The following is an 18,400-nucleotide window of genomic DNA, read 5'->3' as shown; positions in this document are numbered from 1 at the left end:
TAATGCTGCTCACCCTCTCCACTTCAAGCTCTCAGATGAACAGTGGCCAGTGAGGTCTCCTCTCCTTCCTCATGTCCACTATCATCTCCTTCATCTTGACTGTGTTGAGGGTGGGGTTGTTGTCCTCACACCATGATGCCAGACTGTCCACCTCCCTCCTGTAGGCCACCTCATTTCCACCAGTGATGCGTCCTATCAGTGTTGTGTTGTCTGCGAACTTTAGGATGATGTTATCTTTGTGGGAGGCGACACAGTCCTAGGTGAACAGGGTGTAGAGCAGCGTTTCTCAACCTTTAAGTATTTCCGACCCGAGTTTTCATAACAGTTTTAATCGCACCCCCCCTAACGTTTTTTTGAAACCCTAATAAAATGTATTCCTATATTTTTTGCTGCCAATACACTGCTACAAATTAACAATTTCCTCATGAATAGTGAAATTATGGCACATATGGCAACATTCGCACCCCTTTACCGCTGGTCTAGAGGATGGTGCTGAGGATGCATCCCTGTGGGGTGCCTGTGTTTGTGATAATGGTGGCTGAAATCCTATTACCAATGGCGCCTGCCAGTCAGAAAGTCTAGGAGCCAGTCACAGATTGAATTTACATACAGTGTCAATCAATGCAAACATTTACTCTGGTTGGTTCGTTGGTTTACACCCAAATGACTTCTATAAAATAAAAGTCTGTTATATGAGATTCTGGTTCTTCTTATACCTTTGAGTTGAGCCACCACCCTTGAGATTTCTGTGCATGTAACAACTGTCCATTCTGGTTGATTTAGAGCACCTCTGCTGATTTCTTAGTCATCTCTTAGTCATCTTTCAGTACATTTTGTTGTTCACTTGACCATTATCTCGTTTCCTGATATGCCTGCAAAGGTTTCTAATATTCTTCCACCGGATACAAAAGGGACCTTCAGAAAATGAAGTGTACAATTGTCTTAAATGGCTTTGTCTGCTGTAGCGTTAACAGGATTCTTCAATGGAACTAAGGGGCCTTCCCCAAACCCTGCCATTAACCCTCTTCCTCCAAACTTTACAGTAGGCACTCTGCTCACTAGAAGGTGATGCTCTCCTGGCATCCACCCAGATTAGTCCATCGTACTATCAGATAGTGAAGTGGAATTCATCATTTTACACAACTCCAGCCAACATTTTGCATTCTGCATAGTGATCTTAGACTCGGCCATGGAAACCAATTTCATGAAGCTCCTGATGCACAGTTTTTTATCTATTGTGGGTGATGACACCAACCCCCAAATGTTCACTATAGTATCATATAGTGCCTTTCATCTATCTATCTATCTATCTATCTATCTATCTATCTATCTATCTATCTATCTATCTATCTATCTATCTATCTATCTATCATATAGTGCCTTTCATCTATCTATCTATCTATCTATCTATCTATCTATCTATCTATCTATCTATCTATCTATCTATCTATCTATCTATCTATCTATCATATAGTGCCTTTCATCTATCTATCTATCTATCTATCTATCTATCTATCTATCTATCTATCTATCTATCTATCTATCTATCTATCTATCATATAGTGCCTTTCATCTATCTATCTATCTATCTATCTATCTATCTATCTATCTATCTATCTATCTATCTATCTATCAATCATATAGTGCCTTTCATCTATCTATCTATCTATCTATCTATCTATCTATCTATCTATCTATCTATCTATCTATCTATCTATCAATCTATCATATAGTGCCTTTCATCTATCTATCTATCTATCTATCTATCTATCTATCTATCTATCTATCTATCTATCTATCTATCTATCATATAGTGCCTTTCATCTATCTATCTATCTATCTATCTATCTATCTATCTATCTATCTATCTATCTATCTATCTATCTATCATATAGTGCCTTTCATCTATCTATCTATCTATCTATCTATCTATCTATCTATCTATCTATCTATCTATCTATCTATCTATCTATCTATCTATCTATCTATCTATCTATCTATCTATCTATCATATAGTGCCTTTCATCTATCTATCTATCTATCTATCTATCTATCTATCTATCTATCTATCTATCTATCTATCTATCTATCTATCTATCTATCTATCTAAGCCTTAAATAATCTCACCCCATCTTCCATCCATCCATCCATATTCCAACCCGCAGAATCCGAACACAGGGTCACGGGGTCTGCTGGAGCCAATCCCAGCCAACACAGGGCACAAGGCAGGGAACCAATCCTGGGCAGGGTGCCAACCCACCGCAGGACACACACAAACACACCCACACACCAAGCACACACTAGGGCCAATTTAGAATCGCCAATCCACCTAACCTGCATGTCTTTGGACTGTGGGAGGAAACCGGAGCGCCCGGAGGAAACCCACGCAGACACGGGGAGAACATGCAAACTCCACGCAGGGAGGACCCGGGAAGCGAACCCGGGTCCCCAGGTCTCCCAACTGCGAGGCAGCAGCGCTACCCACTGCGCCACCGTGCCGCCCTCACCCCATCTTATATATAGGAATGTCTGACGTCTTATATTCCAAATCATAACCTCAGATCCTCAAATGAGTGTCTCCTTAGAATTCCAAGAGCTGAAGTTAAAAGAAGTGGTGAGGCGGGCGGCCTTCTGCTGTTATGCACCTAAAATCTGGAATAGCCTGCCAATAGTAATTCGCCAGGCTAATACAGTGGAGCACTTTAGAAAACTACAAAAAACACATTATTTTAACATGGCCTTCTCATAACTTCACTGTAATTTAATCCTGATACTCTATATTTCCAATTCATTATAATAACTATTCATGGTGGCTCTAAAATCTGTACTAACCCCTACTCTCTCTTCTGTTTCCTTTTCCGGTGTCCTTTTGGTGGTGGCTTGCACCACCACCATCTACTATAAGTACCATGATGTTCCAAAAATGTTGGATGGATTAAAAGCCAGTAGTCTGTATGACCATCAGCATCAAGTGACTCCATGAAAACCCTAACTACAAAGAGGACTATTTCATTTATGTTAGGTAGAATGCCCAGAGGGGACTGGGTGGTCTCGTGGCCTGGAACCCCTGCAGATTTTATTTTTTTTCTCCAGCTTTCTGGAGTTTTTTTTTTTTTTGTTTTTTCTGTCCACCCTGGCCATCAGACCTTACTCCTTTTCTATGTTAACTAATGTTGCCTTATTTTAATTTCTTATTTTGTCTTTTATTTTTCTTTTCTTCATTATGTAAAGCTCATTGAGCTACTTTTTGTATGAAAATGTGCTATAGAAATAAATGTTGTTGTTGTTGCTTGTCACTTTTTTCCCAGTCCTTTTAAGGACAAGCCTGTTGTTTTTTTTTTTTGTTTTGCTCTGGAATGCATTATTCTGTTACTTTGGCCCTCAGCTCCTTATTCTTATTTCATTTTCTACTTCTTTGCGTCTTCTTTTTCTTCTTCTCATCTTCAATTTTCCTAGTTCTTCTGATGCCTCTTTTTCAGAATGACACCCTAACTTTTCCTCTTAGGCACCACGCTGTGTGGCCACTTATAAAATTCTGGGGGAATTTACATGAAGTGAAGCTATGGAAGGAAAAATTTATGTATTAGCATAACTAGCCATAAAAGTAGTTAAAATCTTCTGAAGCATTAGATTAAGCATAAATTAGAATGTTAAGCAAATAAGATAGGTCAAGCAAATGGTTAACTAAAAAATCAGTCATATTACATTTTCTAGTAAAAAAGGAAAATTACCAGTATTAAGAGAGGAAGAATAGAACAGGACAAGAATGACGCACAGAAACTGCCCGAGGACAGAAAAAGGGGGGACCAGGACACCTGTGTTCGAAGGTTAGGAAGCTGAGGAACGATACCAATGACATAATATAGAAAAATGGTCCTGGTAGGCATGTAAGAAGCCAGCTGGGATAGTGAATCAGCAGAAACAGCAAAAGACATTGCTACTAACAAGGTCAAAATGATGTAATGCATGAAAAGTAAAATTAGTGTATTCATGTATTAGTATAAATAAATATAGAGAAACTAGCCATGTGCACCCAACTACGTTGCGTGTGTTAAAGTTGTCTGCGAAGGGCTCCCTGTTTAAACGCGGCTGCCAGTCGTGAACTGGGCCCTTCATCACACAGCATTATGATTTTTTATAAGGGAAACAAAATTACAAAACAAAACCCTTGGACATTGATTCAATAGGAACGGCTTACTCGGAATCACTGTCCGAATAGTAATTATGTGGTGGTGGAGGAGCATTTCTGCTTCTCTCCGTTCACAGTCCGTCTCGTTTTCATGACGCTGTCGTTTCCTCTCATGATCTCTTCTCAATCTTTCTCCAGTCTCACAGGTTGCTTTGTGGCAATCCAAAGAGTAAGGCAATATACACGGAGCAATGGTTATAAAAGGGGGACACATAGGTATCCAGGCTCTTTAAAGCATAAATAGGGATCACTTCACTGACATGTGAGCAAGCCACGGTACAACTGTGAGACGTGCAGCACTCGCCGGCTACAACGTAACAATAATAATTTCCGGAATGTGCTGTTACATTGTCATTCATTTTACCCAATGTCTTTCTTTCATTCATATGTTACGTAGGCACGTACCTTTTATCTTCGGCAATCTCATTCTCTAACCAGGCCTCAGGAGCTAACCAGCGTAACACTGTCCACCACCCCTTTCGTTATTCCGGCACATTGTTGACATCCGTGAGTAACAACAACGTACTAAACTGGAAGGTGGTCTACGCATGCGTGAAATTGGCAGACAAACAAAGATCAAGATCCAAATGAAGATTATATATAAAGATTAGTTAATTTAAAGCACAACAATTTGTTTAGTTTGAATGTCTGTGTTTTGAGGTGTGACTGGAGTACTACAGTCTTCAGTAGTATAAGCCTGGAGGAGATTCTTAATGCAATGCCTATGTTTTAGCTGTCTCTCTACTGCCATCTAGTGCTTCTTCTTCTAATTCATTCGCGGACAAACAAAGATCAAGATCCAAATGAAGATTATATATAGAGATATATAAGCATTAACCTTAGTGTAGATATTACTGCAAGTCAGGCCTACCAAGCAAATGATTAAATAAAAGCACGTGCCATATTTCTTTTTTAAATTAAAGCTTAGCTTTGACCACCAAATAGGCTAGGAAGGGAAAATGACGAGAGGAAGCCCATATATGCTTGGTCAGTGAAAGAAATACGCAAAAACAGAAACTAGAGATGAATAATAGACAGTAGAAATACCGGGGGCCAGCTGTAGGGAAGTCAGGAGATAATAATGGGTCCCATGAGAACTCGAGGTATTGGCCGGACAGGAACAGATGGGAATCAGAGAAAAAGAGCAAATGAGCTAATTTGAGCGAGGTCGGAGTGATAAGAAATGACTACAAAAGTTTGAAGTCCGGAGCTCAATTTGGTCGTATTGGGTTGAGTCCGTGTTATTATTATGGTTATTTATTGCAATAAAATTATAGATTCTGTTTGCCTATCCCGAGACTCCTAATAGCCTTCATTTCAGGTAAAAAGCCTTCTGGTGACAATTTTTCGCTGCGACAAAGCTTCTGTGTGAGCGCCTGCTGTCGTGTGAGAGTTTCTAAAGAGCAGAGCGTGTGTCTCACTGTCTGCACAGACAGCAGACTGACTTTTTAGATGAATATTCACCGGCAGGTCATGCTGGGCCGTCTTTTTTTTTCTTTTTCTTTTCTTTTTTCTTATTTTCTGTTGTCGGAAGAAGCGAAGTCATTCAGAATTGTCAGTACACTCACAGAAAGAAGAAGTGGTCATGGAGTCTGGTGGATTCCCACATGTGTTTATCGCACTTCCGCCAAGTTGGAGTCACATCCTTTTTTTGGCAAGTCTTGTACTTCTGAAACACTCCTGTGCTTTATTTTTTTTTTTTTGATACTTTTAAATATTAACCAGATGTGAACAATAAACCTTGTTTGTTAATCCCAATAACAATCCGCTGTTGTGCAACTGAAGAACTTTGGCCGCCCGTGCTTTGCATTTTAAATCAACATTATAAACTGTCAGAAGAATGTTGTCAATGTTCAGTGGAACCCAAAATGAAAGTGACAAGAGGAAAGCCTAAATAATTTTTAAAAATAATGAAGGTTTTAATTGAAATATGCAAGGGAGGGATGAATAAAGGGAGAACAAAAAATTATCCATTGGGCAAGAAAAACAAAATCAAGTTAGTCTACCTCACTGCCCTCGACTGTACGGCCAGCAGGCTTACTGACTAGATAGATAGATAGATAGATAGATAGATAGATAGATAGATAGATAGATAGATAGATAGATAGATAGATAGATAGATAGATAGATAGATAGATAGATAGATAGATAGATAGATAGATACTTTATTAATCCCAAGGGGAAATTCACAAACTACACCACTACACCACTTCGCTATAAACTGTCTGGTCAGGCTGGGGGGCAGGCACTGGTACAGCGGGTTGTCACACCCACCACATGACAAATCACCTTGGGATCCTGGTAGGCAGACACGCGGCCCAGTCCATCCCTCCAGAAATGACTGCCTATCTCCCACAGCCAGGTGTTTTGCGGGCATCGGCCTGGTCCAGCCACTCGGGTTCTGAACAATGAGCCGGATCACCCTCGGGTAATCGTGTCACATGACCGTAGTGCCGTAACTGACACTCCCTCACAATGCAGGTCATTTACCCCATTCAGGACTCCATGAGCAACACAAAGTCAAACCAGCAGGACCCAAGGATTCTCCGAGGAGACATACATGAAGGAGTCGAGTCTTCATCTCAGATCACTGGATAGCATCCATGTCTCACAAGCAGGAAGCACCAGAACTCTAAAGATTTGGACCTTCGTCCTTTTGCAGAGATATTAGGAGGGCCACAAACTCCTTTCCAGAGACCTCATGACCCCCCCATGCTCTCCCAGTCCTTCCATTGACTTCATAGGAAGAGTCACCAGAGTCATGAATGTCACTGCCGAGGTAAGTAAACCTCTCAACGAGGTCAACAATAACATTTATTTCTATAGCACATTTTCATACAAATGATGGAACTCAGGGTGACACGGTGGCACAGTGGTAGCGCTGCTGCCTCGCAGTTCGGAGACCCGGGTTCGCTTCCCGGGTCCTCCCTGCGTGGAGTTTGCATGTTCTCCCCGTGTCTGCGTGGGTTTCCTCCGGGCGCTCCGGTTTCCTCCCACAGTTCAAAGACATGCAGGTTAGATGGATTGGCCATTCTAAATTGGCCATTCTAAATTGGCCCTAGTGTGTGCTTGGTGTGTTTGTGTGTGTCCTGCGGTGGGTTGGCACCCTGCCCGGGGTTGGTTCCTGCCTTGTGCCCTGTGTTGGCTGGGATTGGCTCCAGCAATTGGAATGTTCGGATTCAGCGGGTTGGAAAATGGATGGATGATGGAGCTCAAAGTGCTTTTACATGATGAAGAAAGAGAATAAAAGACAAAATAAGAATTAAAATAAGAGAACACTAATTAACCTAGAATAAGAGTAAGGTCCGATGGCCAGGGAGGACAGAAAAAACAAAAACAACTCCAGACGACTGGAGAAAAAAATAAAATGTGCAGGGGGTCCATGCCATGAGACCACCCAGCCCCCTCTAGGCATTCTACCTAACATCAATGACATCAATCAGTCCTCCAGGGTTCTCATGGAAGGACTTGATGATGACGGTCAAGTGGACTTCTGGCCTTTAATCCATCAATGTAGGGACATCACGGTCAACACTCTCTCTGCAGACAGACACACTGCTGATGGCCGTACCCCAGCCCAGACCCTCAGACTCCTCACTCACTCTCTTGAGACACCCCCACCCCCCCCCGATCAGAGCCTCCATTGACTCCATGAAGATCACAGCATCGTCGGCAAAGTCAAGATCAGTGAATCTCTCTTCACCAACAGATGCCCTACAGCTGCTGGACCCCCACGACCCTGCCCAACATCCAGTCCATACAAGGATTGAAGAGAGTTGGAAATGGACAACACTCCTTGGGATGGAGTGGAGGAGAAAAGATAGGAAAGGAATGATTTGTGCTTGGAGAATTGAAGATGATCCTGACAAGAAGGTGTTTGCTTTAGTCTTGGTCTTTGGTTTTGTTATGTCGGGGATTTGGGGTCCTGAGATGACCCCTATAGGCCGCACCTTATGTCCAAAAAATAAAAAAAAAAACTCAGCTAGACCTATAGATCATTGAAATCCATGCAGGAATTAATATAAAAAATATCAGATATTGTTGATCGTAACAGAATGGGACTGTTGGGCTCAGGAGCTCAATGACTGGTGGTGGCAACAGAGTGTAATTGGTGACCGCAGTATCTATGAGGTCAGTCATGCAATGCCCCAACTTTACAAAACGCCCTCAACGTCAGTCACGTAACACCCATCGCATTCGACTACGGTTAACATTAGGGCCACGTTACACTGTGGTTAAGATCAGGGTTGTGGGAAGGTTACACTGGTCTACAAAAAAATATTTTTTGTTTGCTTCTGGGAACTTCAGAGCATCTCTTTATTAAGTTTTTTACACTCATTTCATATATGAAATCGGAATTAAGCTAGCAACGTCAGGTTTTTGAAATACACATCATTGACGTTTTGACACTTTTGAATATCAATATAATATATCAACACAATATCTGGAGTTTGGACTAGTCAGTCATTGTCCAACCCGCTATATCCTAACACAGGGGTCTACTGGAGCCAATCCCAGGGTGCAAGGCAGGAACAAACCCCAGGCAGGGTGCCAGCCCACCACAGGGCACACACACACGGGACAATTTAGAATCACCAATGCACCTAACCTGCATGTCTTTGGACTGTGGGAGGAAACCCATGCAGACATGGGGAGAACATGCAAACTCCACGCAGGGAGGACCCGGGAAGCGAACCCAGATCTCCTAACTGCGAGGTAGCAGCGCTACCACTGCGCCACCCAGTTTGGACTCTGTCCCACCAAAATTGTTTTGATGGGTTTATTCTGAAAACAAATCAGAAGACGATACCAGAGACACATTAAAACATATTTATGTCAATTTACCTCAATATAAAAGTGAGGTCAGCCTGCCCAAAAATGTTGGAGGCCCTCGCGTTTGAGCTTGTACTGCACATCCGTCTCTCTTTGCCAGAACCAACAGTAGTCACACATCATGCTCGGAGTGAATTTTCAGTTTTCCATCACCTTTATGAAATCTTTCCCCATGCTCATCTCTGACATCGCTTAGATTTGGTGGAAAAAAGTCGAGATGAGAATGTAAAAAATGCGTCTTCAGTGACATTCTGGCTCCCGTAAGCCGATACGCTTCAGCGTATTCTCCACAAGCTCAGTATAATTCTCTGGTCTGTGACTGTCAAGAAAATTCTGGACAACCTGCACGAATGAGGGTGCTGATTCAGTGGGCTTCAGTTTCCGTTTGAAATCGTCGTCAAGCATCAGTTCACAGATTTCAAGGCCAACAAAAACATGCGCATTTTCCTGTGTTTCACCATGTGCCTCGAATCTACACAAAGTTTTGTAAATGAGGACCCAGGGGTCTTTAAAGGCCCTTGTGAACTCTGGGCACCTGGATTCATAGGGGCTTTCCTTGGTGAGGTAGGCTCACAAATATTGTTCTTCTATATTTCTTCTCTTTTTGTGTTTTCTACTATATTTAGACCTGGTGACAGATGTTGGCCTGTTTTGGTTGGCTGGGTTAGGATATTAAACAGAGATAATGCTGATGGCTGCAGCGTTGGTGTTCATGGCTCTACAGCATCGGACAGACACACCACACTGCTGACGTTTAGAGCGCAGCTTTCACGCTTCATTAAAATCGAGAGCCGCATCGTTCTTTTGGTTTTAGTTAGGATGGTCTCACTTTGAACAGACTAGAGATTGTGATCTCTTGTGGGTTAGGAAGGCAGCCAGAAGATGATTGCATTATTTCCCACTTCTTGTCATTGCGGTGTTTTACTACATTTGTGTTTTATTGAATACAGACAGTGTATAGCCGATTATATTTGCTAGATCACTCATTCCAATGCAAATTATTGGCAGGTATTTAATAGGGTGCATCATATAATATGTAATGTACTCTTCATTAACAGGTGCAATAACAATTTATGCTGCTGTACTTTGAGCAATAATAATTTGCTCTGGTTACTTGATCACTTAACACTGTATACGACATATTTGGAATTATTTGACTTTTCTTTAAATGCACCTTGGGGCTGTCACAAAAAGAAATTTCGTTGTGTTACACAATGACAATAAAGTGCTTGAACTTGAACTTGAACTGTTTACCCTTCCAGTGCAATACCAGCACTTGCAGCTGAGGCAGCTGGGAGCATGTGGCACCGCAGAAGACCTGGGCAACATGACAAAGGTGTCATTGAAGAAGACAAAAGTTATATTTAGGGCTACACCAGTGGTCTGCTGTAAGATGGCTGAATCAATTCCTCTGCCTCTCACACCCCAGGTCGTTACACTGGTGTGAGAAGTGGGATAGAGCTGATTAACAACCTCAAGACAGAAGATTGGTTTAGCAATGGTGGTGGACCCCTTGACCAGACTTACAAAGACTTTTTTCAGACTGAGTTGCCTCTCACCTCTTGAATGTCCCTGCAGATAGAATTTTGTTACCCATGAGGGCGAGGGTTCTGATAGGAGGGCAGTGTGCCAACCTTAGTCTTTCACCTGAGAGGGGCAGACACTAATTAGGAGGAAGCAGACTGTCAGAAGGGGTTGTAATAACCCAAGAACCAGGACATATTAGTGTCCACATCTTCTATAACTGTGAAGGCCAGTGGGATTTTCTATGCTGTGGTGTGCTGTGCTGGTAACATCACTTCAAGAGAGGCCCACCGAAACAGGCTAATTAAAAGAGCAAGCTCAGTTTTAGGTCACAATCTGGACCCCCTGGAGGTAGTAGCAAAGGAGAGAACTAAAACAAAACTGAGCACCCTTATGAACAATGCCACACATCATCTCTCTGACACACAATTACTGAGGACTTTCAGCCAACAAAACAATCAGCAGAAGTGTGACAAGAAACATGACTGGGGGTCCTTTATACCAACAGCAATAGGTCTGCATAATGGCTCATTGGGACAGTGACAGCCAAGTATGAACTTTTCTTTCTTTTGAATTTTTCTTGCTGCATTGTAATTCTAGTGTGTGTTCATATGAAAGTGTGTATTTATTTATTTACATGTTTATGTACTGATTTATGCTTTTATTTCATTAAATTTCCACCCAGGGACAAAAAAGTCCTATCTATCTATCTATCTATCTATCTATCTATCTATCTATCTATCTATCTATCTATCTATCTATCTATCTATCTATCTATCTATCTATCTATCTATCTATCTATCTATCTATCTATCTATCTATCTATCTACTGAATAGTGCATCAGTTGGGTTGCCTCTGACCTCGGATATTGTGAATTGTGTGGCGGAGGCGTCACTGAAGAAGATAAAGGTCCTTTCTAGGGCCACACCAGCTGTCTGGTGTAAGATGGCTAATTTCTTATCCTCGCAACCGGGTTGTTACGATATACAGTGATCCCTCGCTATATCGCGCTTCGCCTTTCGCGGCTTCACTCCATCGCGGATTTTATATGTAAGCATATTTAAATATATATCGCGGATTTTTCGCTGCTTCGCGGGTTTCTGCGGACAATAGGTCTTTTAATTTCTGGTACATGCTTCCTCAGTTGGTTTGCCCAGTTGATTTCATACAAGGGACGCTATTGGCAGATGGCTGAGAAGCTATCCAGCTTACTTTCTCTCTCTCTCTCTCTCTCTCTCGCGCTGACATAGGGGGGTGTGAGCAGAGGGGCTGTGTGCAGTTGCTTCCTGAAGGACATGCTGCACGGAGCTTCGCATACTTAAAAGCTCAAAGGGCACGTATTGATTTTTTTTATCTGTCTCTCTCTTCCTGCTCCTGACAGAGGGGGTGTGAGCTGCCGCCTTCAACAGCTTTGTACCGGCGGCGCTTCGCATACTTAAAAGCCAAAAAACCCTATTAATTTTTTTTTTGACTGCTTGCTTTGCACTCCTTTGAAAAGGAAGATATGTTTGCATTCTTTTAATTGTGAGACAGAACTGTCATCTCTGTCTTGTCATGGAGCACAGTTTAAACTTTTGAAAAAGAGACAAATGTTTGTTTGCAGTGTTTGAATAACGTTCCTGTCTCTCTACAACCTCCTGTGTTTCTGCGCAAATCTGTGACCCAAGCATGACAATATAAAAATAACCATATAAACATATGGTTTCTACTTCGCGGATTTTCCTATTTCGCGGGTGGCTCTGGAACGCAACCCCCGCGATGGAGGAGGGATTACTGTACTTGTTTTTGAGGGTCAAACCCTCACTCACACTAATGTAATATCTACAGGTATGTGGTGGTCCCACAAGATACCGAAGGACTGCAGACCCCTATTGCCCGTGATCAACAGTCGTTCTTGCTTTCCTGTTGCTTTTGTTGTTCTGCTATTACTATTATTTAGTTATTATTTTTTTTAGCAATAAGGGTTGAAATTTCAGTCCGAAGAACAGGTACAAGCTTCTTTTTTTTTTGGTCTGTATATGTAACAAATAACGGCTTTTAACCACCAGGTGCAGTGCCAGCACTGTAATAAAGTCACTCCTGCCTGGGCCTAAAACATGCAATTCCCTACCATTATTATTAATAACAAAAGGTTTATTATTACGGGCGGCACGGTGGCGCAGTGGGTAGCGCTGCTGCCTCGCAGTTGGAAGATCTGGGGACCTGGGCTCACTTCCCGGGTCCTCCCTGCATGGAGTTTGCATGTTCTCCCCGTGTCTGCATGGGTTTCCTCCCACAGTCCAAAGACATGCAGGTTAGGTGGATTGGCGATTCTAAATTGGCCCAAGTGTGTGCTTGGTGTGTGGGTGTGTTTGTGTGTGTCCTGCGGTGGGTTGGCACCCTGCCCGGGATTTGTTCCTGCCTTGTTCCCTGTGTTGGCTGGGATTGGCTCCAGCAGACCCCCGTGACCCTGTGTTCGGATACAGCGGGTTGGAAAATGGATGGTTTATTATTACGGATAAACGACTTCAAACATTACAATTCGGACTAGCTGCTCTTTACCGGTAACGCTTGTATAAGCGCAGGAGATTAAAAGTCAGCGAGTCTCAGACGTCAGTACGAATCACAGGATTGTTTCCGTCTTGTTTTGACTAGCAGTCAATCGCACCAATAGAAGCGGTGAAAGTTATTCTCATTCACCAATCGGGACTCGAGGGCGGGACCTTAGTGCCGGAGTGCTTCTTAGGGCTTCGCGGTGTTACTGTTTGGTTTGGAAGCACAGAGGAAAGCAGGCAAACCGAGCGTGGAGGTAAGTTTTATTCAAGACTACACCTGTTTATGTTGTTGTATTTCTAACTTCTATGTGGGGGGAATCACTGAAGTCTCGCAGGCAGCGGCGTGACGGTGTCTGTGTAAAACGTTTGTTTAAATTGTTTGTGGTTAATATGAGGTTGAAAACCGCCGGTAAGTGGCCGGGAACTACTGCAGCCTATCCGTTTGTATTTATCAGACTCTTAACCCCCCGTTTCTTGACATTAATGTTATCCGGAATATTTTTTATTCTTTTTGAGGAGTTGCCAGGCTCAGGTGTTGGTGCCAAACCTTTCTTGCTTTGTTTTGTCTTCACTGACGGTAAAGTTGTTCCTGGCAGCGCAGGGCGTCGGGTGGCGTTGTCGCCGACTGAGCTCACCTTCTACTGTACTACATAGCCCCATTCAGCACTGGGTGAGCCGACTATAAGAATACGAGAACCGACGGGATATTAAAAGTAAAGCATTGAAAAGAAACATTTAAACCATTGATGTGTTACTCTCTAACTTGGAATTAGGCGAATGGAGACTGAGAGAAAAGGTATGCCAGGTGACCGGGCCCGTTTCTGTTTCCTTTTAAACTTTCTTACTTGACGTCTCTGCGAAGCGATCGCGTTTGGGTTCATTTTTAAAGAAAAAGTTTGATCCAAAAATACATCTTGGAAAACGTCACTTTGTTTATCCCATTATCCAGTCATTGTGTACAAATTAGTTTCGATTTCTCGAAGTTAAGATGGCTGGCAGACTTCGGCACATGACTCTGGCAACTTCATTTATTGTCTCATGAAATATCGATCTGATAAAGAGGCGGATCCTGATGCGTCATCCGCGTTCACTCCATGTTTTTATTTTCCTTTAAACTTCCGGACTCGGGGTTTCTCAATTAAAAGTTAATAAGGTGCCTGACAGACAGGAGGTGGCGGGTAGGGTTGTTGTGTACAGCGATTATAGGGGTGTGCAGACGTAGTCATGTGGGGCCTTGACATCTGCTGGCCCTTGCCCCAATTTCTTAATTTTAATGTTTAATGAGATGACTTGCTCAAGTTCTCATTTGGCAGTATCTGAATTAATAATCTAACTTTTACTTCTCTTTGAAATTTTGGGAGTCCACCAGCGTGGCTTCCAAACCCCAATCTCGAGTTTGAGATGGAGAATGAAATGAAAATATTAGAAATAAATAAGCAGGAGATAAAACACTTAGCCAATGGTACAATTCGTATTGCGATTCAGGCTTCATGATACAATATCCCTGTGATTTGAAATGTTCACAAAAGAAATGTACTCCATGTTTGTTAGACGTTTATAGATTAAAATAGTGCGTAATAAATTAAAATACACAGGATTTAACAAACGTTTCTGTAATCTTTTTGTATTCATTGAAATTAAATAATCTTAAAAAATAGGCTTGAGACAAATCCCACAATAATACAAAACATGAGTCCACAATACAATTCATGTTGAGATTTAGAATTTGGACTGACTGGTTACACAAATATGACAAGTTCTCATTCGGCAGTATCAGAATGAATAATTTAACTTCTCTTTAGAGAAAAGCCAAGCAAAATGACACCGTTTAACTGTCTCCCAAAATTTCAAAGAGAAATCAATGTGGCTTCCAAACCCGAGTCGAGAGTTTGAGATTGAGATTGAGAATGAAATGAAAATATTTAAAATAAATATAAATAAGCAGGAGATCAAACACTTCGCCAACAATACGATTCATATTGCGATTCAGGCTTCATGATATAATAACCCAGTGATTTGAAATGTTCATAAAAGAAATGTACTCAATGTTTGCTAGACGTTCATAAGTTAAAATGGTAGATAATAAATTTAAAATACACAAGGCTTAACATATGTATTTGTAATCTTTTTTTATTTCATTGAAATGAAATAATCTTAATAAATAGGCTTGAGACAAAACCCCACAATAAAACAAAACATGAGCCCACAATACAATTCATATTGAAATTTAGAATTTGGACTATCTGGTTACACAAATGTAACAGAGATTATAAAGTTGGCTACTTTGAGACTCCGGCAAAACCTCTGCTCATCTTGATTGATTCTGTTATGAACATTTCATATAGGCATATTGTAATGTACTCCATGTTTAGTGTTGCTGATCACTAGACATTCATAAATTAAAAATGCTGCATAATTAAAATTGGTGCAGAAATCCACAAGGTTTAATGTACCTTAGCTTTTTCTTTTCCATTGAAACAAAGTAATGTTAACTATTAGCATAAGTCATTGCAGTGCAAATATTTTAACTCGTGTCACATGTTGACTATCCAGTGCAATTAAGAATTTTAGTGTACAGTGCTGTACACGTAGCCATGTGATGCTCCATTCAAGTGAGAAGATCATTAAGGGGGTGCTTTATAAACTGTTGTTCCGAACAGTAACACAGACTACTAACACATTTAAAGGCTTTGCGTAAATGCTCAGTGTGTAAATAAATAAAATATGGTTTATGTAATTATCACATTTTTTTGCAAGAATATCTGCCACTCTTCAATGAAGTGTGCTTTTGTTGGGCTGCAAATGAGTCCCAATGTACTGATGGAGGTCAAATTTTGGAGCAGGGAATGACGGCACACTGGAGTTGACCATGTTCCAGTAAAACATTCGGAAAAACCAATATGGAATGGTTTTGTTTTACTTTTTTTTAAGAGCAGGAGTGTCGAACCCCAGGCCTGGAGGGCCGCAGTGGCTGCACGTTTTCATTCTAACCCTTTTCCGAATCAGTGACCAGTTTTCACTGCTAATTTTACATCTTTTCTGTTCATTTTAATTGTCTAGTTTTGAAGGATTCGTTCCTCTGGATTGATTCTTTTCTTCATTCAATGACCGCCAAACAGAAGAAAGGACATGAAACGAGCCAACAGATGACTGGCTAAATCGGGGCTTCAGTTAGTCTGGACCAGTGTTTCCAAAACTCGGTCCTGAGGGCCCACTGTGGCTGCAGGTTTTTGTTCCAACCAGATTCCTAATCAGAGATGACACCTGATAGCACTCCTCATTTAATTAGCTGAATTTTTTTTTTTTTCTACATTCAGAAAAGCACAGCAGCAGGATTTTTACATTTATAAGACTCGGGGGTTCCCCTGCTCGCTTCGCTTGCCAACCCCCATGTTTGGTTTTCCGAATACACACTTTCAAAATTTTTTCTTTCCTTTGAATTGTTGCTATTTCATTAGTTTCACTTTCATTTCAGAACTTCATTAAAAACAATATTTGGAATCTTTCGAGTCCCAACATGCTGAATCTTTTAAATGAGGTCTGTGAGACATGTGTTGAACGACTTTGTACCATAATTCAGGATAGGTTTCTCTGATTGGAATTTCAGCACAGACAAAACGATCGACATCATCAGCAGTTAATTTTTTTTGCAAAGTAACCAATAAATGCATGTGAGGTAAACCCCATTTTTGAAATACTTTTGACTTAAACTTCAAAGCCTTACAATATTTACATCTGACATATCACCTGTGTCCATATATTCGATCTCTATTCCTCACTTTGTCCTGCTTTTTTTTCAGTGACACCTGGTCCTTGGTGATATTACCCTTTTTTTTTTTTCCAAGTAATTTGTTTGCGCTACTGCGATCTTTACTTTCTTTTTTTTCGATACTTTCTAATTTTCCTGCTTTCATATTCTTTAAGTTTCTCTGCATTTGTATCGCGCCATTTTTTTGAGACTTTTGAATTTTACTGCTTTCATAATCTGTAACCTGCTCTGCATGTGTATAGCGCCAACGTTGTTGAACGTCTTTATGAAGTTCTACTTTGTCTTTTAATTCTGAGCCCGATTGGACGTGTTTTTTTTTTTTTCAATTCCACTTGTTCCTGGCTGATAATTACTTTCCTTATTTTCTGAATTTGCACCTCGATTGTTCTTTCTTCTTGCATTTTTTTCTCTCCAATGCTTTTGAGTCTCTTTTTTCTGTGCTGCTCTTTCTTCTTTGCTTAGTCGTCGACATTTCATCTATAACGTATTGTCCTTATACGCTTTATATGTGCTGAGAGCCCTGGATGTGCGTGTGCTCAAATCCTTTACACGACTGAGTGTTTTGCTTCCTGTGGTCTTATTTGATATTGGTTGTAAGTAGGGTGTTTCTTTGCAAGAATCTCATGTTCTTCGTCCCCGCGAGATGGTCCTGAGTCAGTCTCTTGGCACAAAGTCTCATGTTTAAGGTCCCCGCGAGACTCTCCCTGGCCATTCTCTTCCATGTCGCAGGTCTTTTAAGTGTCTTCCGTGATCTTCACGTGAAGATCACGTCTCGTTTCCCTAGTCTTTCTCTCCCAGGATTTTTATTTTATAATAGTAGTACTAGGGTGTTGTACCGTGTTAGCCATTATGAATGTAGAGAAAAGCCAAGCAAAATGACACCTTTTATTGGCTAACTAAAAAGATTACAATATGCATGCTTTCGAGGCAACTCAGGCCCCTTCTTCATCTTGCCTGAAGAAGGGGCCTGAGTTGCCTCGAAAGCTTGCATATTGTAATCTTTTTAGTTAGCCAATAAAAGGTGTCATTTTGCTTGGCTTTTCTCTATTTTATAATAGAGAGACATTTAGAAATATTTCTGCTTTTGCTATTGATTTAAATGCTTAACTCTCTTTTGTTGATTTAATTATATTTTTGCCCTTTCTCTGTGCAGTTTTTCCCCTTCGTTGTATCTTATTAATGACAATTAAAAATGAGCAGAGCAGACACGCAGGGAAACACTGAGTAATCAAAGGCTGCATGTACCTACTTTAGCGTCGGACCCACTGATTAGTAAATAATGGATTAAACAATTAGAACACCTGGAAATGTAGAATGAAAATATTGTTAAAAAGAAAAAACATAATTATTCCCATATAACTGCTTGGTACGTTTTTAATACATTTTTTTGTTACCAAGCTTATTTTTCTAATTTCTATATTGTCCCCAAAACACAGAATCTGGGAAATAACACATCACTTAATTAGCCCAGGAGTCCAATTAAAAACCGAAGCTGGTTGGAACAAAAACCTGCAGCCAGTTTGGGAAGCACTGGTCTGGACTGTGGCTGT

At 41.1% G+C, this 18,400-nt stretch overlaps 1 protein-coding gene and 1 long non-coding RNA gene across 2 annotated transcripts in view; one reads left to right on the top strand and one right to left on the bottom strand.

Moving 5' to 3' along the window:
- LOC127530168 (uncharacterized) overlaps window positions 1–18,400 on the bottom strand; it is a 556,902-nt gene that overhangs the window by 275,102 nt on the left and 263,400 nt on the right. The window lies entirely within an intron of this gene.
- The window catches only part of LOC114664556 (progranulin-like), a 74,858-nt gene continuing 69,685 nt past the window's right edge, over window positions 13,228–18,400 (top strand). Inside the window, 1 exon segment of the mRNA XM_028818718.2 lies at window positions 13,228–13,335. The gene's annotated coding sequence lies outside the window, so the exon portion shown is untranslated.

This window comes from Erpetoichthys calabaricus, chromosome 14 (genome assembly GCF_900747795.2).
Source record: "Erpetoichthys calabaricus chromosome 14, fErpCal1.3, whole genome shotgun sequence".
Taxonomy (NCBI): domain Eukaryota; kingdom Metazoa; phylum Chordata; class Cladistia; order Polypteriformes; family Polypteridae; genus Erpetoichthys; species Erpetoichthys calabaricus.
This window is presented reverse-complemented; position numbering and strand designations above follow the sequence as displayed.